A 25,078-nucleotide genomic window follows, 5' to 3' on the forward strand; every position below is an offset into this window, starting at 1 on the left:
AAAGCGGCGAACTCATAGCAACAAGGGTGCAAAATTCTTGGGGGTATGCATAGATTACCGGAGATTGAATGCGGCCACAAGAAAAGATCACTTCCCACTACCATTCATCGATCAAATGCTTGATCGACTAGCCGGTAAATCTTATTATTGCTTTTTTGATGGTTACTCCGGATACTTCCAAATACACATTGCTCTAGAGGACCAAGAAAAAACCACATTTACTTGCCCCTTTGGAACGTATGCTTACAAGCGTATGCCATTTGGCCTATGCAACGTACCGGCAACGTTTCAAAGATGCATGATGAGCTTATTTGCGGATTTCCTAGAGCAACGTATGGAAGTTTTCATGGACGATTTTAGTGTGTATGGTGATTCATTTGATCATTTCTTAGGCAACCTTGAAAAAGTCTTAGAGAGATGCACCAAAACAAACCTTGTCCTAAATTTTGAAAAATGTCATTTCATGGTTAGACAAGGCATTGTTTTGGGACACATTGTTTCAAAAGAAGGTATCTCCGTAGATCCGGCAAAAATAAATGTCATATCTAGTTTGCCTTACCCCTCCTCCGAGAGGGAAGTCCGCTCTTTTCTTGGACATGCAGGATTCTACCGGAGATTCATCAAAGACTTTAGCAAGGTGGCCTTACCTCTCTCTCGACTACTACAAAAGGACACTGAATTTGAGCTAAGCAAAGAATGCATGGAAGCATATGACAAGCTTAAAGTGGCACTAACACAAGCTCCTATTGTGCGAGGACCGGATTGGACTTAACCATTTGAAATCATGTGCGATGCCTCGAACTACGCGATAGGAGCCGCGTTAGCACAATGCGAGGGTAAGACTCCCTACGTCATAGCTTATGCTTCCAAAACACTAGATGGAGCCCAATCCAACTACACTACTACCGAAAAGGAACTCTTAGCTATTGTTTTTGCTTTGGACAAGTTCTGAGCCTATCTTCTTGGTTCCAAGGTAGTAGTGTACTCGGATCACGCGGCATTGAAGTATTTGTTGGCCAAAAAGGAATCAAAACCGAGATTAATTCGATGGGTGCTATTGTTACAAGAATTTGATTTGGAGATCAAGGATAGGAGTGGTTCCCAAAACTTAGTGGCGGACCATTTAAGTCGCCTCGAACATACAAAAGGCAACACCACTCCTATCAATGATTCTTTTCCTCTAGATGGATTGCACTCAATCTCGGAAGTAGTTCCTTGGTATGCTCCAATAGCAAACTACTTGGTTTTACGCACCTTCCCTCCCAACCTCAACAAACATCAAAAAGATAAGCTGAAAAGCGAATCCAAATACTATGTTTGGGACGATCCCTATTTGTGGAGATGTGGAGCGGACCAAGTAATGCGATGGTGCATACCTCAAATCGAATTCCAAGCAATCTTGGATGCTTGCCATTCTTCCGAAGGAGGTGGCCATTACGGCCCTCAAAGAACGGCAAGAAAGGTCCTTGATTGCGGATTTTGGTGGCCAACCCTTCTCAAAGACTCTTCCCTCTATTGCAAATCTTGTCCCCAATGCATTCGGTTTGGAAATATTTCTAAGAAGGACGAAATTCCCCAACAAAATATGCTTTTTTGTGAGATCTTTGATGTATGGGGAATCGACTTCATGGGACCATTTCCAAATTTCAATGGCTTTCTCTACATTTTGTTGGCCGTCGATTATGTATCAAAGTGGGTGGAGGCAATCCCCACCCGGACGGATGATGCTCATGTTGTTCTTTCTTTTGTGAGAAACAATATCATTTGTCGCTTTGGCTCCCCAAGAGCGATCATAAGTGACCGAGGATCCCATTTTTCCAACAAGAAAATGGACGGCCTCATGAGAAAGTATGGCATCACACACAAAATTGCCACAGCCTACCACCCCCAAACAAATGGCCAAGCTGAGGTTTCTAACTGGGAAATTAAACAACTTGTGAAGCCGAGTAGGAAGGATTGGAGCGCCAAGCTCTCCGATGCACTTTGGGCATATCGAACGGCTTACAAAACACCGATTGGCATGAGCCCTTTTAGGCTAGTATATGGTAAGGCATGCCATTTGCCAGTAGAAATCGAACACAAAGCTTATTGGGCCATAAAGAAATGCAATCTAAATTTGGGTGGAGCCGGAGTTGAGAGAAAGCTTCAATTGGCAGAATTAGAATGCTTGAGATTAGAGGCCTATGACAATTCTAGGCTCTACAAGGAAAAAATGAAAGCCATCCATGACAAGAACATTAGGAGAAGGGAATTTGGACCCGGTGACCTAGTCCTCCTTTACAATTCAAGGTTGAGATTGCTACCCAGAAAGCTTAGATCAAGATGGGATGGACCTTACCAAGTAGAGAAGGTAGAACCTTACGGGGTCTACCACTTGCGCCACCCATCAAGTCCGGATATTTTCAAGGTAAATGGTCACCGTCTCAAATTGTACTATGGTGAGCAAAGAAATAACTCCAAGGAATTTGAAGTATTCCTTTTGAAGGATGCACTTCTTAAACAAGAACATTGAGCTAGTGGAAGTCCAACTTAAGGACGGTAAACAAACGTGCTAGGTGGGAGACACCCCACCAAGGTAAGATCTACCATTTGTATATAGCCATTGAACTCTTCTTTGATTGATGCTTGCTCAACACTTGACTTGAATAGTTTGATTTGATTTCTAGATGATTTGCACTATGTACTATTTGAATAATGGAAAACAACTCATTGCTAGGTATTTGATGAAGTTTTAGCTAGGTTTCTGCTGTAGTTATCAATCATATGTGCACATTTCAAAAAAAAAGGGGGCAGGACGCCAGTGCACGCTGTGCGCGCACGCGTCCTTAGCACGGATGTAGACACCATACATCTTTCAAAGAGTTGGGCCACTCTCGCGCCTGTACTGAGCCCCCAACACACCACCACTGCCGTGTGCGCGCACCAGGCACCTGCGCGTCAGTACACTCGAATCGCAATGGACGCGCCCGCACCCATGTCGCGCCTGCGTCCATAGTTTTGCAGCAACCTCTGGGTCACTTTCCAGAGAGTTAGGCCAAACCCGGGCCTATCTCATGCCTGAGGCATAAAATCACTGCCGCGTACGCGCACTATGCGCGCGCGCGCCAATACCCCTGCAGCCAACTTCTGGTACTCCCTCCAGAGAGTTGCGCCACCTCTGGGCCAACCTCGTGCTACTGGCACAAGCACATGTACGCTCGCGCGCGCCACTACCCCATCCTGCTTCCCTGCGTGGACGCACACTGTGCACGCACGTGTGGATGTGTGACGTGAATTCAACAGGGAGTACACTTACTCCCCTCCTTTTTTCTCTCTTTTTCTTCTCACCTCTTCTACTATCCACTACCATTTTTCTTTCCAACCCCTCTTTACACCATTCCACTGACAAACCCCATTTGTAGGGTTTATCTTGTATTGATTTTAGGGGATTTTATCACCTTTCACCCACATTTATTCAATGAAATAGCATGGTTTTGTATATTCTCCTTTAATTGTGCTTAAGAGTGAAAACATGCTTTTTAGGACTTAAAATAGCTAAATCTAATTCTCCTTGATTCCATTAGATGCCTTGATATGTTTGTTAAGTGATTTAAGGTTTAGGAGGCAAAGATTGGATCAAGGGAATGAAGAAAGAAAGCATATAAAGATGGAGAACTCATGAAGAAATGAAAGAACCGGAAAGCTGTCAAGCCGACCTCTTCGCACTTAAACGACCATAACGTGAGCTACAGAGGTCCAAATGATGCGGTTCCAGTTGGGTTAGAAAGCTAACATCCGGGGCTTCGAAACGATATAAGATTTGCCATAGTTGCTACAAGTATGGTGGCGCGCACGCGCATAGTACGCGCATGCGCCGTTGCTGCCACCTAGTCCACTTGAAGCGAAACGTGGCCAGCGATTTTAGAAGCCTTGTGGGCCCAATCCAACTCATTTCTGATGCTATTTAACCCAAGGAGTGAAGAGGGAAACACAAGTTAGTTACCATTAGTTTAGATTAGTCATAGTTTAGTTTTAGAAGTAGTTTCTAGAGAGAGAAGCTCTCACTTCTCTCTAGAATTAGGATTAGGATTAGGATTAGTTCTTAGATCTAGGTTTTAATCTTTGCTTTCTTCTACTTCTACATCTCCATTCCTTGTTGTTAGATTCATTCTTCTTCCATTCTTTTATTCACAATAATTGTTCTTCTTTGCTTTTCTATTATTGATCTCTTGTCTTTGTAGTTAGATCTCTCTTTAATTCTTGCATTTAATAATGTTTACTTCTATTGCACTTTATGTGTTTGTTGAAATGCCTCTTCTAGATATAGTGTAGATTTTGTTCCTCTTGGCCTAGGTAGAGTAATTAGTGACACTTGAGTTATCTAATTCCTTTGTTGATTGATAATTGGAGAGATTGCTAATTGGTTTGGAGTGCACTAAAGCTAGTCTTTCCTTGGGAGTTGGCTAGGACTTGTGGCTCAAGTCAATTCATCCACTTGACTTTCCTTTCTTTAGTAAGGTTTAACTAAGTGGTAGCAATGAACAATACTCATCACAATTGCGAAGGATAACTAGGATAGAACTTCTAGTTCTCATATCTTGCCAAGAGCTTTATAGTTGTTAGTTTAATTTCATTGCCATTTACTTTCATGTCTCTTATCCAAAACCCCAAAACAAATCACAACCAATAACAAGACACTTCATTACAATTCCTAGGGAGAACGACCCGAGGTTTCAATACTTCGGTTATTAATTTTAGGGGTTTGTTACTTGTGACAAACAATCTTTTGTATGAAAGGATTAGTGATTAGTTTAGAAACTATACTTGCAACGAGAATTCATTTGTGAAATTCTAAACCATCAAAAATTCATTCGTCATCCACCCATCTCCCACCATCACCACCGGCAACCACCCACCTCCAGTGGTCCCTACATTTCTCCCTCCATTCTCCATCATCTCTAGACCTTCACTCCATTCTACAACTTCTTCTCACATACTCCCACATTCCCTTTCCATCTCTTTCAAGGTACTATACTATGCTTCCCTCTTGCTCTACTTCTCTCATTTCCTTCTTAGTTAGTTGATTTTATTTTCTTTTAGGTAGTTTTCTTTTTTTTCCCCTCTTTTGAGCTCCTCATTATTTGGGTGTCTTTGCTTCTTTTCTTTATCTCTTCATGGGTGTGGTGGTTATAACTTCTTTTGCATTAGTGGATGGAAATATCTTGCATGACGTTATTACAACCATAGTGCATTGTGGTGATTAATATTGGTTTGTGGAATGTTACATTGCTCTCTTTCTACTTATTTGCATACTACAAAAAGGATGCACGCCAAGTGTTTGAGAAAAAGCATACATGATCTTTTGAGCTCATTATGACTCATTGCTTCTTAACTATGTGCTCTCTCCCAATACCTTGGTTATTCTTAGGTGCATCTTCACACTTGACTTGAATAGTTTGATTTGATTTCTAGATGATTTGCACTATGTACTATTTGAATAATGGAAAACAACTCATTGCTAGGTATTTGATGAAGTTTTAGCTAGGTTTCTGCTGTAGTTATCAATCATATGTGCACATTTCAAAAAAAAAAGGGGGCAGGACGCCAGTGCACGCTGTGCGCGCACGCGTCCTTAGCACGGATGTAGACACCATACATCTTCCAAAGAGTTGGGCCACTCTCGCGCCTGTACTGAGCCCCCAGCACACCACCACTGCCGTGTGCGCGCACCAGGCACCTGCGCGTCAGTACACTCGAATCGCAATGGACGCGCCCGCACCCATGTCGCGCCCGCGTCCATAGTTTTGCAGCAACCTCTGGGTCACTTTCCAGAGAGTTAGGCCAAACCCGGGCCTATCGCATGCCTGAGGCATAAAATCACTGCCGCGTACGCGCACTATGCGCGCGCGCGCCAATATCCCTGCAGCCAACTTCTGGTACTCCCTCCAGAGAGTTGCGCCACCTCTGGGCCAACCTCGTGCTACTGGCACAAGCACATGTACGCTCGCGCGCGCCACTACCCCATCCTGCTTCCCTGCGTGGACGCGCACTGTGCACGCACGTGTGGATGTGTGACGTGAATTGAACAGGGAGTACACTTACTCCCCTCCTTTTTTCTCTCTTTTTCTTCTCACCTCTTCTACTATCCACTACCATTTTTCTTTCCAACCCCTCTTTACACCATTCCACCCATCTCCCACCATCACCTCCGGCAACCACCCACCTCCAGTGGTCCCTACATTTCTCCCTCCATTCTCCATCATCTCTAGACCTTCACTCCATTCTACAACTTCTTCTCACATACTCCCACATTCCCTTTCCATCTCTTTCAAGGTACTATACTATGCTTCCCTCTTGCTCTACTTCTCTCATTTCCTTCTTAGTTAGTTGATTTTATTTTCTTTTAGGTAGTTTTCTTTTTTTTCCCCTCTTTTGAGCTCCTCATTATTTGGGTGTCTTTGCTTCTTTTCTTTATCTCTTCATGGGTGTGGTGGTTATAACTTCTTTTGCATTAGTGGATGGAAATATCTTGCATGACTTTATTACAACCATAGTGCATTGTGGTGATTAATATTGGTTTGTGGAATGTTACATTGCTCTCTTTCTACTTATTTGCATACTACAAAAAGGATGCACGCCAAGTGTTTGAGAAAAAGCATACATGATCGTTTGAGCTCATTATAACTCATTGCTTCTTAACTATGTGCTCTCTCCCAATACCTTGGTTATTCTTAGGTGCATCTTCACATTCTACATTCTACCCACTCACCTTATCATAATTTGCTCTCCATTCTTGGTATTTACGGGTGTATGCTTCTCATGCCTCTTACCCACATGCTAGTGATTTGCCTTGCTTACCAAATATTATCTTAGTTACATGTTGCAGCTGTCATGTAATGAGGACACCCATATTCTTATGGCACAATTTTTCACTTGCATGATCCCCATTTAATTGTGCTTCTTTGGGTTTGATGTTACCCCCCTTTTTACTATCGTAGGATGGTCATCAAGAAGGACAAAGGGAAAGCCCCGAAGAAGCCAACCACCAACAGAGCGCGCCAAGAACCAATGGCCAAGCCCCTCCTAAAGAAGACTAAGGGCCCCGTTGATGCTTTAGAGAAGGACAACCCTCCAAAGGATTCAAACAAGTTCCCTAACCACTACTGTGAACTTGTCTATTCAAGGATGATTGAGTAGAATTATCACCCAGAGCCCCTTCTGGTCCTACCGGCCCACCTCACTCCGATGGTGATGCCCCGCATTGACCGGAGGCAATGGAGATTCCTCTTGAGGCAACCAAAGGAGGTCAACTTATCTTGGGTGGTGGAGTTTTACTCCAACTACCATTCACCCCTTCTCGCATCAATCTTTGTGCGCCGAAAGCAAGTACCAGTCACAGTGGAAGCCATCCAAGGAGTACTTAAGATTGGGCCATTAGCGGATGGATATGACGCCTATCAAGAAGCTTTGTCGGCATGCGATGAACGTGAGTTCAATTGGAGTGCGGTTCTCCGCGTAATAGCTTTGCCTGAAGCATGTCGGATTTGAGGGACTATAAAGCGAAGACCAAAGGGTTTAGATGCACGTTTCCTCTCTCAATAAGCCGCGGCATGGGCCCAAATCCTAGCTCACTACGTGCTCCCGAGCACCCATGGGTCATCCATTACCGTCGAGCTTGCCTTATTGGTATGGTGCATCTTAACCGAGAAACTGGTCGGCATTCCGCATGCCATTTGACAATCCATGGGGCACATTCATGTTAAGGGAAACTTACCCTTCCCCGTTATGGTAACCGAATTAGTCGCAGCAGCCGGTGTCCACCGCGAGGCCAAAGATAGGAGGGCCTCAATCCCGGTCGAGGGCGATGTTATTCTGACCAAGAGGTGCCTCAAGCCTCCGGAAGTTACCATGAACCTTGGAATGGCCACCCCCACTCGCAACACTACCACTTCAGCCGCACCACAAAAATCAGCCACCCAACGCCTTGAAGACCTTCACAAGAAGTTGGACCGTTACGAGAGGCGTAACCAACGCCGATACGCTCACGTGAAGAAGCTTCTAAGCATTGTCACCCCACCTATGGAGGAACCGGATATCTCCACATCTACCGCAACCTCAAGCAGAAATAGCGATGACAAAGGAGATGAAGGACACTCAGGACTCGACCACCCATTGCGCATCACCTATAGCACGGAGGACCGTGCTAAGTTTTAAGTGTGGGGAGGTCGGCCGACCGATCTCCGTAGGTAACACCCGAATAAAATTTTGAACCCCTTTGTAGTTAGGATAGGTTGCATGATTAGGTTTTCTTCGACACCATTTGCATGATAATTTACTTGGTTGGAACAAGGAACTCTCTCCTAGGAAACTAATACCTTAGGGCAAAATTAAGATTTTTGGGGCAACCTTGACCTTGCCAATTTTGAAAATTTTGATGCTAAACTTGTTTGAAGATTGTACTTTGGAACAGGGATTTTGAGTTAAGAACACAAGCTAGTGAGCCTTGAGCCTTGAGCCTTATTGTGTGGCTACATCCTATAGTCACTTATTTTCCTTCTTGTGTACAATTGTTCTCTCTCTATGATTGTGATCTTTGCTTTGTTTGAGTCTATATGTCCGTTATTCCTTGCATTCATGCATTTATATGATTGAGGCCATCAATTCATTAGCTCACTTATCCAAATAGCCTTACCTTGTAACAACCATTGTTAGCCAGATTTGAGCGTACGCTTAACCCACTTATTCTTTAATTTAGCACATCACGAGCCTAAAGCGAAAAACAATAAATGTCCTTTATTTGGATCTTTGGTTAGCTTAGGCTAGAGTGCATGAGTATCATTTAAGTGTGGGAAACTTGGGACATTGGTTGGGATAAAAGGGTGTGCTTTGTACCTATATATTTGGGAATCGGGTACATACTCATGTACTGATTAAAATGTATGGACCTTATGCATTGGTGCTCCTATATATAGTTTGAAAGAAATGAAAAAAAATGAATGAATGAAAAAGACAAAAGAAAAAAAAAAGAAATGAAGGCGACAAAATGTATGGGAAAAAAGCATTAAAGGGGACAAAATGCCCTAAGGCGAAGCTCAAATAAAAGAATCAATGCATAAGTGTTGTGAAACAAAAAGAAAATGCATAAGTATGTGAAAAAGTGAAAAATGGGTAGTTAGATTAGTATTCAATTGTATAGGTCATTATATAGGTTAGGTGGGAAAGTCTAAGCTAATAAAAGATTCAAATCCTAGTCCACTAGCCATATATGACCCTACCTTGACCCTAGCCCCATTACAACCTAAAAGAAAAGACCTCATGATAATTGTATGCATGCATTGAATAATTGTCGATTGTTAGACGGAAAACAAATTTTAGAAAGCATGATTAGGGGAGAATTGAGTGAACAGACCCCGATACACCGAGCGGATAGAGTGTAAACACTTCCGGTGAGGGTTCAAAGGCTCTAATTCTTGTTCCCGACTCTCACGAGCGTTCTTCATGCAAGTTGCGTATATTTCACTTTGATGATTAAAAATTGGTAAGTCTCATGTATTTCCCACTATCTTGCCCTATGTGCTTGAATGTATCTTAGGAAGGTTGATTTGCTCCTAAACAAGTAGATAGTAGCACTAGTCATAGTTGCATTCATGTAATTAGATTGCACCTCATGAGTCTTATACCTTTATAATCCTTCGGTCTTTTGCATTTCTCTAAGCATGAGGACATGCTAGAATCTAAGTGTGGGGAGGTTGATAAACCCCGCTTTTAGGGTTTATCTTGTATTGATTTCAAGGGTTTTATCAATGATTCCACACACTTTTCATATGAAAATACATGACTTTGTGTTCTTTTCCTAATTTTGCCTCACGGATGAAAACATGCTTATTTTGCACTAAACTAGACACATTTCTAATCCTCTCTTGGTGCCATTCGATGCCGTGACCTGTGTGTTAAGTGATTTCAAAATATAGGGCAGGGATGACCCAGAGGAGAAAAGGAAAGTGGGTGCAAAAGAGAGGAGCATGAGAAATTGAGCCTTAGGAACTTCAGCAAGGGCGCGTGCGCGTACCTGGCGTGCCCATGTGGATTGCGCAGCCAGAAGCCAAAGTCAAGAGCCAAGCTACGAGCCGGCGCGTGTAGCGGATAAGCCATTACCCCCATGGGCGCGTCCGCGTACGTCACGCTTCCGCGCAAATTGCAAGACGCCCCAGTGGCGCGCAGGCGTACTGTGCGCGTGCGCGCCGATGCTCGAATATGATTTTTTAAAAGGTCATGTGACCTAGGCGTGAAGACAGTTGGAGATCCCATTTTGGGAAGTGCCTTGGCGGGAAAAGCTTAAAAAAGACCAAGGGTTGAAGGGTTAGGGGACTTTTGCTCATTTTTACATTGTTCTAGATATTTTTCCTAGTGGTAGTTACACTCTTGGGTAGAGAGAGAGAGATTCCAACCTCTCATTAGGGTTCATCTTCTTCCATTTCTCAATTCTCAACCATTCCTTGGTGAGATCTATTGCAACTCTCAATTTACTTTGTTCATGTTATAGATCATCTTCTCTAATCTCAATTAGTGCTTGTAATTGTTCAATTCTCATAGATCTTAGATTCAACTTGTAGTTTTGAATTCTATCAATTCCTTGAAAGGTTCATTTCTATTGTTGTTCTTTGTTGATTGTTGTTAATTTCTTGTGTTGAAGTACTTTTAATTCTAATTTCTTCTCATTCTTACTATGTCTTTCATCCTTGCTCATCAATTGTTTTATAAAATGCCAACACTAGTTATGGAGTAAAAGTTTCTTACTTGGCTTAGGGTTTGGACCATTAGAAAAAGTTGAATAGTTAATGTCAATTGTTGATTGGAAATTAGGAATTGCTAATTGACTTGGAGTGCACTAAAGCTAGATTTCCCTAGGGTAAAACTAGGACTTGTGACTCAAGTTAGTTACTCTCACTTGACTTTCCTCTATACCTAGAGGTTGACTAAGTGAAGCAAAGCTTAATTGTTATCATCATTGAAGGAAACTATAATGATAGAATTTCTAATGCCCACCCTAGGCCAAGTCTTCTAATATTGATTGTTTGTCATCTACTTTCACTAAACTCCAAAAGAATCATAACAAGGTTTCCTAATCAATAATATGCATTCTCTAGCAATTCCAAGGGAGGACGACTCGGGAGACTAGTACTCTCGGTTATAGATTGTAGGATTGTTTGATGCGAAGTTTGAATGTCGATTAGACTATACTCACGATTATATCCATTATTGAATTCTATATCGGCATGCTAAATTTCGTTTATCACTAGCCACCCGTGACGATGAGCAAAGAAAAAGAAGAAGAGCAGAAGATGTTGGACAAACCGCGCGATCATCTCGTACACCAGAAAGACATGTCCATATGATACACGTCGGATTTGCTGGGGGAGAAATCTCCAAATCATCTCGCAAAAGACACCTCAAAGACGTATATCATGCGCAGGAAAGGAGGAAGCACTCGAAATCCCCGCGATTACTTTCACCAAGGAAGACGCTTCCGACATCGCATCAGGACATGACGATCCCATGGTCATTACTATTATATTGGCAAATGCAAATCTTCACGGCACGCTAATAGACTAGGGGAGCTCCGCCGATATCTTATTCAAAACTGTCTTCGACAAACTCGGCCTAGAAGAAAAAGATCTCAAAGCATATCCGGATAGCTTGTTCGGACTAGGAGATACCCCGGTTCAACCGATGGGATACATCTCGCTACACACAACTTTCAGAAAAGGAAGTCAGTCAAGAACACTCAAAATAGACTACATTGTAGTCGACGTAAGTTCAGTCTACAATGCCCTAATAGGTCGGATAACGTTGAATCGGCTCGGTGTAATAGTCTCAAACCCACATCTATGCATGAAGTTCCCAACGGTAGGGGGGATAGCTACGATAAAAGCAGATCAGAAGATGGCGCGCCGCTGTTACAATGAAAGTCTAAGCCTCAGAGGCAGAGGAGAAGAGTTCCACACAATTGAGCTCGGTGGAGTTCAGAGGCGGGAAGAACTCTGCCCACAACTTGAAGGTGAAATAGAGAAAATCCAGATCAGGGACACCCCGGACCAAATGACCAATATCGGCACACTCTTGAAAAGAGACATAAAAGAATCACTCATATAGTTTCTACGAGACAACGTCGACCTCTTTACTTGGAAGGCCGTAGACATGACAGGCATAGACCCTAAGCTAATGTGCCACAATCTAGCAGTCTACCCAAGATCTCGGTCGGTACAACAGAGACGTAGAAAGCTAGGACCAGAATGCTCTCAAGCTGTGGAAGAACAGGTACAAGCTCTACTGGAGGCAGGTTTCATAAGAGAAGTCAAATACCCACTATGGCTTGCTAACGTCGTATTGGTGAAAAAGTCAAACGGGAAGTGGCAAATGTGCACTGACTATACCGACCTCAACAAAGCCTGCCCAAAAGATCCTTATCCACTCCCAAGCATCGACGCACTGGTAGATGCCTCCTCTAGATATAAATACCTCTCCTTTATGGACGCATACTTGGGATATAACCAAATCCCAATGTACCCACCTGACCAAGAAAAATGTCATTCTTAACCCCAAAGGCAAATTACTGCTACATTGTCATGCCCTTCGGTCTTAAAAACGCGGGAGCCACTTACCAAAGATTAATGAACAAGGTTTTTTCAGATCACATCGAAAAAATCATGGAAGCCTACGTGGACGACATGCTACTAAAGACACAAAATGAAGAGATGTTATTATCCAACCTGACCCAAGTATTCGACACTATAAGACAACATGGCATGCGACTCAATCCCGCAAAGTGCACCTTCGCAGTAGAAGCTGATAAATTCTTGGGTTTTATGATCACACAGAGAGGAATCTAGGCAAACCCGGATAAATGCCGGGTCATACTCGACATAAAAAGTCCGACTTGTGTTAAAGAAGTACAACAACTCAACGAAAGGTTGGCAGCCTTGTCCAGATTCTTGGCCGGATCAGCAATAGGATGTCTCCCCTTCTACGCCACTCTAAGAAAGGGAAAGGAGTTTGAATGGATAGCGGAATGCGAGCAAGCCTTTCAAGACTTCAAAAGATTCTTGGGACAGCCACCCATACTGACTCAGCCACGGGAAGGAGAACCACTCATATTGTACCTCGTGGTAGGAAATCGAGCAGTAGCCTCAGCACTGGTATGAGAAGACGACAGCGGGCAACAGCCCATATACTTTATCAGCAAAGCACTATAAGGATTCGAGCTGAACTACCAGAAAATAGAAAAATTTTCTTACGCTCTCATACTAACATCACGACGACTTCGCCTATACTTCCAGGCCCACACCATTAGAGTTTGGACCAACCAACCCATAAAAGGGATCTTATAGAAAACAGACCTGGCAGGCAGAATCTTGCAATGGGCAGTCGAGTTGTCCGAATTTGATCTTCAATACGAAGCTCGGACGGCCATCAAATCACAACACCTGGCCGACTTCATTGTAGAATTTACAGACACATCAAAAATCCCCACAAAATAGAATCTCTATGTGGACGGTTCCTCAAATAAAACTGGAAGCGGCACAGGCATGATAATTGAAAGCAACCAGGAAACCCAAATCAAACTCTCCCTCAAATTTGGGTCCCTCGCCTCAAACAATCAAGCGGAATATGAGGCACTACTAGCTGGTTTGAAACTAGCCAGGGAGATTAGAGTTCAAAAGCTTATCATCTTCAGCGATTCGCAGGTAGTTACTTCACAAATAGGAGGAAGCTACCAAGCCAAAGACCCCATCATGAAAAAGTACTTGGACAAAGCCAGAGAACAACTCGGACAATTTGGAGAATATGAGATTCGTCACATACCCCGAGAACAAAATGCTCGAGCCGATGCACTCTCAAAACTAGCCAGCACCAAACCAGGGGGCAACAATAGAAGCCTCATCCAAGAAATTCTATAGAATCCATCAATCCCAGAAGAAGAAAAAGTCCTAGCCATAACAGGTCGCGATCAGGGACGGATGACTCCCATAATTAACTACCTCAAAATAGAAGCACTCCCCACAGAGGAAAAAGAGGCAAAAAGATTAAAATGGGAAGCACAATACTATACTATCATAAACAACACTCTATACAAAAGAGGGATTTTGATACCGTTATTAAAATGTGTACCGACTTCCAACACAAAGGAAGTTCTAGAAGAAGTACACAGTGGCATTTGTGGCAATCATCTCGGAGCGTAAGCACTTACCAAGAAAGTACTCCGGACAGGATTTTATTGGCCAACTCTACAAAAAGAAGCCACAGAATTCGTAAAGACATGTCCATCATGTTAGAAACATGCCAACTTTCACATCGCCCCGCCAGAGGAGCTCATCAGCGTGACCTCACCTTGGCCATTCGCAAAATGGGGACTCGATCTTCTCGGACCATTTCCTCAAGGATCGGGACAAGTCAAATTCCTCATAGTAGGAATAGACTACTTCACAAAATGGATTGAGGCAGAACCCCTAGCTAACTTCACTGTTCAGAGAAGTCAAAAATTTCTATATAGAAACATTGTCACACAGTTTGGAGTTCCATACTCCCTCACTACAGACAATGGTACCAAGTTCACAGATGCAGGCTTCAGAAAGCTAGCGGCTGACTTGAATATAAAACAATAATTCACCTCTATCGAACACCCCCAAGCCAATGGGCAAGCCGAAGCTGCCAACAAAGTCATATTAGCCGGGTTAAAATGGAGATTACAAGATGCAAAAGGAGCCTCGGCTGAAGAGCTCCTGCAAGTCCTTTGGGCATATCGGACGACTCCACATTCCATTACAAAGGAGTTACCTTTCCGATTAGCTTATGGAATGGAGGCAATGATCCCAGTGGAGGTTGAAGAAGGATCACTCAGAGTGATCTACTATAGCGAAAAATCCAACTCCCAACTTCAAAGGGAAGAGCTCGACATACTTCCGAAAATCCGAGAAAGAGCTCGGATAAGGGTAGAGGTGTTGAAATGACGGATGGCCTCCAGATACAACCAAAAGGTAATACAGCGGGCCTTTGCTGAGGACGACCTCATCTTAATCCGAAACGACATCGGAACAACTCGACCTGGAGAAGAAAAGCTGGCAGCATACTGGAAAGGACCTTACCGAGTCATAGAGGTGCTGGGAAAGGGCTACTACAGGCTTTTCGAACTTGACGGGCGAGAGCTTCCCAGGTCATGGCACACCTGCAACCTAAGAAGGTACTATAGCTAGGGATGATAAAGAACCTTGGACAAGGCGCACTCTTTTTCCTGAAAAGGTTTTTTAACGAGGCGCCAAGCCAAGACCTACAAATCACCCGACTTAGGAAATTAACCCCCGTATGTATATTTGCATTTTCTTTTAATAAAATCTGTTCAGATTTTCTACAAATGCTCAAGCCGCATTATTCTAAAACATTCATCACTCGATTATAAAGCTACGGATCGACAGAAAGTGAAAATCAAATTCACTGCGCGATCGCGATAAAGACCAAAGATGAAAACCAAATTCATTAAAAGGTCTGCCAAACGAGGGTTAAAACCCAAACTCTACAAAATCGGCAAAGATGAAAACAGAATAATGCAAGAAGTTATAGAAAGTGATCCATAGAAAGGACCTGACGAGGTCCTAATAAAATGGATCGCTATAAAATAACTTGAAGACTGGCCGACGCAAAGAAGTCGGACCAACCACAAGAACCCACTTTATAAGTAAAGCCTTGGAAAGAGGTCTGGCCAACCCTATAAAAGAGGATTACTATAACTTAGAAGAGTCCGACATGATGAAGTCAGACTCCTACGAAAAAGTTACAAAGGTAATCCCTGAAAGAGACCTGGACAAGGTCCAAGAAAGAGGATTACCAAGTAACTCGAGAAGGCCCGACATGACGAAGTTGGCCCAAAAATATAAAGTTACAAAGGTAATCCCTGAAAGAGACCTGAACAAGGCCCAAGAAAGAGGATTACCAAGTAACTCAACAGGGCCCAACATGGCGAAGTCGGCCTAAAAATATAAAGTTACAAAGGTAATCCCTGAAAGAGACCTGAACAAGGCCCAAGAAAGAGGATTACCAAGTAATTCGACAGGGCCCGACATGACGAAGTCGGCCCAAAAATATAAATTTACAAAGGTAATCCCTGAAAGTGACCTGAACAAGGTCCAAGAAAGAGGATTACCAAGTAACTCGACAGGGCCCGACATGGCGAAGTCGGCCCAAAAATATAAAGTTACAAAGGTAATCCCTGAAAGAGACCTGAACAAGGCCCAAGAAAGAGGATTACCAAGTAACTCGACAGGGCCCGACATGGCGAAGTCGGCCTAAAAATATAAAGTTACAAAGGTAATCCCTGAAAGAGACCTGAACAAGGCCCAAGAAAGAGGATTACCAAGACGAAGTCGGCCCAAAAATATAAAGTTACAAAGGTAATCCCTGAAAGAGACCTAACAAGGCCCAAGAAAGAGGATTACCAAGTAACTCGATAGGGACCGACATGGCAAAGCCAGCCCAAAAATATAACGTTACAAAGGTAATCCCTGAAAGAGACTTGAATAAGGTCCAAGAAAGAGGATTACCAAGTAACCCGATGGTGCACGAAATTGTGAACAATACTTTTCACAACTCTCATAATCCCCGGTCATGAACCCCAAAAACTTGGTGTTCAATACCATGGCATTACACAACTTCGCACAACTAACCAGCAAGTGCACTGGGTCGTCCAAGTAATAAACCTTACGCGAGTAAGGGTCGATCCCACGGAGATTGTTAGTATGAAGCAAGCTATGGTCATCTTGTAAATCTTAGTCAGGCAAACTCAAATGGATATGGTGATGAACGCATAAAAACATAAAGATAGAGATAGAGATACTTATGTAATTCATTGGTAGGAACTTCAGACAAGCGTATGAAGATGCCTTCCCTTCCGTCTCTCTGCTTTCCTACTGTCTTCATCCAATCCTTCTTACTCCTTTCCATGGCAAGCTTATGTAGGGTTTCACCGTTGTCAGTGGCTACCTCCCATCCTCTCAGTGAAAACGTTCCTATGCTCTGTCACAGCATGGCTAATCATCTGTCGGTTCTCGGTCAGGCCGGAATAGAATCCAGCGATTCTTTTGCGTCTGTCACTAACGCCCCGCCTGCTAGGAGTTTGAAGCACGTCACAGTCATTCAATCATTGAATCCTACTCAGAATACCACAGACAAGGTTAGACCTTCCGGATTCTCTTGAATGCCGCCATCAGTTCTAGCCTATACCACGAAGACTCTGATCTCACGGAATGGTTGGCTCGGTTGTCAGGCGAGCACTCGGTTGTTAGGCGATCAACCATGCATCGTGCAATCAGGAATCCACGAGATATTCACCCAATCGAAGGTAGAACGGAGGTGGTTGTCAGTCACACGTTCATAGGTGAGAATGATGATGAGTGTCACAGATCATCACATTCATCAAGTTGAAGAACAAGTGATATCTTAGAACAAGAACAAGTGGAATTGAATGGAAGAACAATAGTAATTGCATTAATACTCGAGGTACAGCAGAGCTCCACACCTTAATCTATGGTGTGTAGAAACTCCACCGTTGAAAATACATAAGTATAAGGTCTAGGCATGGCCGTGAGGCCAGCCTCCCAATGATCTAAGAACTAGGTGTCCAAAGATGATCTAGAGATCTAGAGTGATCAAAAGATGATCTAGAGATCTAGAGTGATCAAAAGATGAAAATACAATAGTAAAAGGTCCTACTTATAGAAAACTAGTAGCCTAGGGTGTACAGAAATGAGTAAATGACATAAAAAAATCCACTTCCGGGCCCACTTGGTGTGTGCTTGGGCTGAGAAATGAAGCATTTTCGTGTAGAGACTCTTCTTGGAGTTAAACGCCAGCTTTAGTGCCAGTTTGGGCGTTTAACTCCCATTTGGGTGCCAGTTCCAGCGTTTAACGCTGGGATTTCTGAGGGTGACTTTGAACGCCGGTTTTTGCCATCAAATCTTGGGCAAAGTATGGACTATCATATATTGCTGGAAAGCCCAGGATGTCTACTTTCCAACGCCGTTGAGAGCGCGCCAATTGGGCCTCTGTAGCTCCAGAAAATCCACTTCGAGTGCAGGGAGGTCAGAATCCAACAGCATCTGCAGTCCTTTTTAGTCTCTGAATCAGATTTTTGCTCAGGTCCCTCAATTTCAGCCAGAAAATACCTGAAATCACAGAAAAACACACAAACTCATAGTAAAGTCCAGAAAAGTGAATTTTAACTAAAAACTAATAAAAATATACTAAAAACTAACTATATCATACCAAAAACATACTAAAAACAATGCCAAAAAGCGTACAAATTATCCGCTCATCACAACACCAAACTTAAATTGTTGCTTGTCCTCAAGCAACTGAAAATCGAATAAGATAAAAAGAAGAGAATATGCAATGAATTCCAAAAACATCTATGAAGATTAGTATTAATTAGATGAGCGGGGCTTTTAGCTTTTTGCCTCTGAATAGTTTTGGCATCTCACTCTATCCTTTGAAATTCAGAATGATTGGCTTCTTTAGGAACTCAGAATCCAGATAATGTTATTGATTCTCCTAGTTAAGTATGATGATTCTTGAACATAGCTACTTATTGAGTCTTGGCCGTGGCCCAAAGCACTCTGTCTTCCAGTATTACCACCGGATACATACATGCCACAGACACATAATTGGGTGAACCTTTTCAGATTGTGACTCAGCTTTACTAGAGTCCCCAACTAGAGGTGTCCAGGGTTCTTAAGCACACTCTTATTGCCTTGGATCACAACTTTATTTCTCTTTTTCTTTTTCTCTTTTTTTTTCGAAATTTTTTTTTTTGAATAGAAATGCTTTTTCTTGCTTCAAGAATCATTTTTATGATTTTTCAGATCCTCAGTAACATGTTTCCTTTTTCATCATTCTTTCAAGAGCCAACATTCATGAACCACAAATTCAAAAGACATATGCACTGTTTAAGCATACATTCAGAAAACAAGAGTATTGCCACCACATCAAAATAATCAAACTGTTATAAAATTCAAAATTCATGCAATTCTTTTCTTTTTCAATTAAGCACAAAAATTTTTTTATTTAAGAAAGGTGATGGATTCATAGGACATTCATAACTTTAAGGCATAGACACTAAGACACTAATGATCACAAGACACAAACATGGACAAACATAAGCATTAATTTTCAAAAAAAAAAACAGAAAAATAAAGAACAAGGAAATTAAGGAACGGGTCCACCTTAGTGATGGCGGCTCTTTCTTCCTCTTGAAGATCCTATGGAGTGCTTGAGCTCCTCAATGTCTCTTCCTTGTCTTTGTTGCTCCTCTCTCATGATTCTTTGATCTTCTCTAATTTCATGGAGGATGATGGAGTGTTCTTGGTGCTCCACCCTTAGTTGTCCCATGTTGGAACTCAATTCTCCTAGGGAGGTGTTTAGTTGCTCCCAATAGTTTTGTGGAGGAAAGTGCATCCCTTGAGGTATCTCAGGGATCTCATGATGAGTGGGGTCTCTTGTGTGCTCCATCCTCTTCTTAGTGATGGGCTTGTCCTCATCAATGGGGGTGTCTCCCTCTATGTCAACTCCCACTGAATAACAGAGGTGACAAATGAGATGAGGAAAGGCTAACCTTGCCAAGGTAGAGGACTTGTCCGCCACCTTATAGAGTTCTTGGGCTATAACCTCATGAACTTCTATTTCTTCTCCAATCATGATGCTATGGATCATGATAGCCCGATCTATAGTAACTTCGGACCGGTTGCTAGTGGGAATGATTGAGCGTTGTATAAACTCCAACCATCCTCTAGCCACGGGTTTGAGGTCATGCCTTCTCAATTGAACCGGCTTTCCTCTTGAATCTCTCTTCCATTGGGCGCCCTCTTCACATATGACTGTGAGGACTTGGTCCAACCTTTGATCAAAGTTGACCCTTCTAGTGTAAGGATGTTCATCTCCTTGCATCATGGGCAAGTTGAATGCCAACCTTACACTTTCCGGACTAAAATCAAAGTATTTCCCCCGAACCATAGTAAGATAATTCTTTGGATTCGGGTTCACACTTTGATCATGGTTCTTAGTGATCCATGCATTGGCATAGAACTCTTGAACCATCAAGATTCCGACTTGTTGAATGGGGTTGGTAAGAACTTCCCAACCTCTTCTTTGGATCTCATGTCGGATCTCCGGATATTCACCCTTTTTGAGTGAAAAAGGGACCTCGGGGATCACCTTCTTCAAGGCCACAACTTCATAGAAATGGTCTTGATGCACCCTTGAGATGAATCTTTCCATCTCCCATGACTCGGAGGTGGAAGCCTTTGCCTTCCCTTTCCTCTTTCTAGAGGTTTCTCCGGCCTTGGATGCCATAAATGGTTATGGAAAAACAAAAAGCAATGCTTTTACCACACCAAACTTAAAATGTTTGCTCGTCCTCGAGCAAAAGAAGAAAGAAGAGAGTAGAAGAAGTAGAAATGAGGAAGAAGGGAATGGCTTTGTGTTCGGTCAAAGGGGGGAGAAGTGGTGTTTAGGTTGTGTGAAAATGGAGGAGTGAAGAGGGGTTTATATAGGAGTGGGGGGTGGTGAGGGTTCGGCTATTTGAGGGTGGGTTTGGGTGGGAAAGTGGTTTGAATTTGAATGGTGAGGTAGGTGGGGTTTTATGAAGGATGGATGTGAGTGGTGAAGAGAAAGATGGGATTTGATAGGTGAAGGGTTTTTGGGGAAGAGGTATTGAGGTGATTGGTGAATGGGTGAAGAAGAGAGAGGGAGTGGTAGGGTAGGTGGGGATCCTGTGGGGTCCACAGATCCTGAGGTGTCAAGGAAAAGTCATCCCTGCACCAAATGGCAAGCAAAATCTCGTTTTGTGCCAATTCTGGCGTTAAACGCCGGGCTGGTGCCCAGTTCTGGCGTTTAACGCCAGCTTCTTGCCCATTTCTGGCGTTTAACGCCAGTCTGGTGCCCCTTTCTGGCGTTAAACGCCCAGAATGGTGCCAGACTGGGCGTTAAACGCCCAACAGCTAACCTCACTGGCGTTTAAACGCCAGTGGGTGCGTCCTCCAGGGTGTGCTATTTTTCTTCCTGTTTTTCATTCTGTTTTTGCTTTTTTCATTAATTTTGTGACTTCTCATGATCATCAACCTACAAAAAAGATAAAATAACAAAAGAAAAATAGTTAATCATAAAACATTGGGTTGCCTCCCAACAAGCGCTTCTTTAATGTCAGTAGCTTGACAGAGAACTCACATGGAGCCTCACAGATACTCAGAACCATGTTGGAACCTCCCAACACCAAACTTAGAGTTTGAATGTGGGGGTTCAACACCAAACTTAGAGTTTGGTTGTGGCCTCCCAACACCAAACTTAGAGTTTGACTGTGGGGGCTCTGTTTGCCTCTGTTTTGAGGGAAGCTCTTCATGCTTCCTCTCCATGATGACAGAGGGATATCCTTGGGCCTTAAACACCAAAGATTCTTCATTCACTTGAATGATCAACTCTCCTCTATCAACATCAATCACAGCCTTTGCTGTGGCTAGGAAGGGTCTGCCAAGGATGATGGATTCATCCATGCACTTCCCAGTCTCTAGGACTATGAAATCAGTAGGGATGTAATGGTTTTCAACTTTAACCAGAACATCCTCTATAAGTCCATGGGCTTGTTTTCTTGAGTTGTCTGCCATCTCTAGTGAGATTTTTGCAGCATACACCTCAGAGATCCCTAACTTCTCCATTACAGAGAGAGGCATGAGGTTTACACTTGACCCTAAGTCACACAAGGCCTTGTTGAAGGTCATGGTGCCTATGGTACAAGGTATTGAAAACTTCCCAGGATCCTTTCTCTTTTGAGGCAGTTTCTGCCTAGACAAGTTATCCAGTTCTTTGGTGAGCAAAGGAGGTTCATCCTCCCAAGTCTCATTTCCAAATAACTTGTCATTTAGCTTCATGATTGCTCCAAGATATTTAGCAACTTGCTCTTCAGTGACATACTCATCCTCTTCAGAGGAAGAATACTCATCAGAGCTCATGAATGGCAGAAGTAAGTCTAATGGAATCTCTATGGTCTCATTTTGAGCCTCAAATTCCCATGGTTCCTCATTGGGGAACTCATTGGAGGCCAGTGGACGCCCAGTGAGGCCTTCCTCAGTGGCGTTCACTGCCTCTTCTTGCTCCCAAAATTCGGCCATGTTGATGGCCTTGCACTCTCCTTTTGGATTTTCTTCTGTATTGCTTGGAAGAGTACTAGGAGGGAGTTCAGTAATTTTCTTGCTCAGCTGACCCACTTGTCCCTCTAAATTTCTAATGGAGGACCTTGTTTCAGTCATGAAACTTTGAGTGATTTTGATCAGATCAGAGACCATGGTTGCTAAGTCAGAGTTATTCTGCTTAGAACTCTCTGTCTGTTGCTGAGAAGATGATGGAAACGGCTTGCTATTGCTAAACCTGTTTCTTCCACCATTATTGTTGTTGAAACCTTGTTGAGGTCTCTGTTGATCCTTCCATGAGAAATTTGGATGATTTCTCTATGAAGGATTATAGGTGTTTCCATAGGGTTCTCCCATGTAATTCACCTCTTCCATTGAAGGGTTCTCAGGATCATAGGCTTCTTCCTCAGATGAAGCCTCCTTAGTACTGCTTGGTGCATTTTACATTCCAGACAGACTTTGAGAAATCATATTGACTTGTTGAGTCAATATTTTATTCTGAGCCAATATGGCATTCAGAGTGTCAATCTCAAGAACTCCTTTCTTCTGACTAGTCCCATTGTTCACAGGATTTCTTTCAGTAATGTACATGAATTGGTTATTTGCAACCATTTCAATCAGTTCTTGAGCTTCAGTAGGCGTCTTCTTCAGATGAAGAGATCCTCCTGCAGAGCTGTCCAAAGACATCTTGGATAGTTCAGAGAGACCATCATAGAAAATACCTATGATGCTCCATTCAGAAAGCATATCAGAAGGACACATTCTGATTAATTGTTTGTATCTTTCCCAAGCTTCATAGAGGGATTCTCCTTCCTTCTGTCTGAAGGTTTGGACTTCCACTCTAAGCTTACTCAATTTTTGAGGTGGAAAGAACTTTGCCAAGAAGGCATTGACTAGCTTTTCCCAAGAGTCCAGGCTTTCTTTAGGTTGTGAGTCCAACCATGTCCTAGCTCTGTCTCTTACAGCAAAAGGGAATAGCATAAGTCTGTAGACCTCAGGGTCAACCCCATTAGTCTTGACAGTGTCACAGATTTGCAAGAATTCAGCTAAAAACTGATGAGGATCTTCCAATGGAAGTCCATGGAACTTGCAATTCTGTTGCATTAGAGAAACTAATTGAGGCTTAAGCTCAAAGTTGTTTGCTCCAATGGCAGGGATAGAGATGCTTCTCCCATAGAAATCGGGAGTAGGTGCAGTAAAGTCACCCAGCACCTTCCTTGCATTGTTGGCATTGTTGTTGTTTTCGGCTGCCATAGGTTCTTCTTTTTTGAAGAATTCGGTCAGGTCCTCTAAAGAGAGTTGTGCTTTGGCTTCTCTTAGCTTTCTCTTCAAGGTCCTTTCAGGTTCAGGGTCTGCCTCAACAAGAATGCTTTTGTCTTTGCTCCTGCTCATAAGAAAGAGAAGAGAACAAGAAAAGGTGGAATCCTCTATGTCACAGTATAGAGATTCCTTGAAGTGTCAGAGGAAAAGAAAGTAGAAGACAGAAGTAGAAAATTCGAACTTATCAAAGAAGATGGAGTTCGAATTTTGCATTAAGGGATAGTGTTAGTCCATAAATAGAAAGATGTGAGAAGAAGGGAAGTAATTTTCGAAAATTAAGTAAAAGATTTTGAAAACATTTTTGAAAAAACATTACTTAATTTTCGAAAATGAAAGTGGGAAAGAAATAAAGTGATTTTTGAAAAAGATTTTGAAATTAGAAATCAAAAAGATTTGATTGAAAACTATTTTGAAAAAGATGTGGTTAAGAAGATTTGATTAGTTTTAAAAAAAAGATGTGATTGAGAAGATATGATTTGAAAAACATTTTAAAAAGATTTGATTTTGAAAATTAAAAACTTGGCTAACAAGAAAAGATATGATTCAAACATTAAACCTCTCTCAACAGAAAAGGCAACATACTTGAAATGTTGAATCAAATCATTAATTGGTAGCAAGTATCTTTGAAAATGGAAAGAAATTGATTTTGAAAAAGATTTGATTGAAAAATTGATTTGAAAAAGATTTGATTTTAAAAAGATTTTGAAAACTTAAAAAAAATTTGATTTGAAAACAAAATCTTCCCTTTTAGCCATCCTGGCGTTAAACGCCCAGAATGGTGCACATTCTGGCATTTAACGCCCAAAACTATACCCTTTTGGGCGTTAAACGCCCAACCAGGTACCCTGGCTGGCGTTTAAACGCCAGTCTGTCTTCCTTACTGGGCGTTTTAAACGCCCAGCTTTTTCTGTGCAATTCCTCTGCTGTATGTTCTGAATCTTCAATTCTCTGTATGATTGACTTGAGAAGACACAAAGTAAAAATATTTTTGGATTTTTAATAATTAGGACAAATCAAAATGCAATAAGAATCAAATAACAATGCATGCAAGACACCAAACTTAGTGAACAATACTTTTCACAACTCTCATAATCCCCGGTCATGAACCCCAAAAACTTGGTGTTCAATACCATGGCATTACACAACTTCGCACAACTAACCAGCAAGTGCACTGGGTCGTCCAAGTAATAAACCTTACGCGAGTAAGGGTCGATCCCACGGAGATTGTTAGTATGAAGCAAGCTATGGTCATCTTGTAAATCTTAGTCAGGCAAACTCAAATGGATATGGTGATGAACGCATAAAAACATAAAGATAGAGATAGAGATACTTATGTAATTCATTGGTAGGAACTTCAGACAAGCGTATGAAGATGCCTTCCCTTCCGTCTCTCTGCTTTCCTACTGTCTTCATCCAATCCTTCTTACTCCTTTCCATGGCAAGCTTATGTAGGGTTTCACCGTTGTCAGTGGCTACCTCCCATCCTCTCAGTGAAAACGTTCCTATGCTCTGTCACAGCATGGCTAATCATCTGTCGGTTCTCGGTCAGGCCGGAA

The 25,078-nt window shown here is 42.5% G+C and overlaps 1 non-coding gene across 1 annotated transcript; it reads left to right on the forward strand.

The window, feature by feature from the left end:
- The first annotated feature begins 22,943 nt into the window (after nt 1-22,943).
- Nucleotides 22,944-23,051, forward strand: LOC112711316 (small nucleolar RNA R71). The gene has a single exon (XR_003157431.1). It is a non-coding gene; the product is annotated as a small nucleolar RNA R71 (small nucleolar RNA).
- The last annotated feature ends 2,027 nt before the right edge of the window (nt 23,052-25,078 follow it).

The sequence above is a fragment of the Arachis hypogaea genome, chromosome 1 (assembly GCF_003086295.3).
Source record: "Arachis hypogaea cultivar Tifrunner chromosome 1, arahy.Tifrunner.gnm2.J5K5, whole genome shotgun sequence".
Classification (NCBI taxonomy): domain Eukaryota; kingdom Viridiplantae; phylum Streptophyta; class Magnoliopsida; order Fabales; family Fabaceae; genus Arachis; species Arachis hypogaea.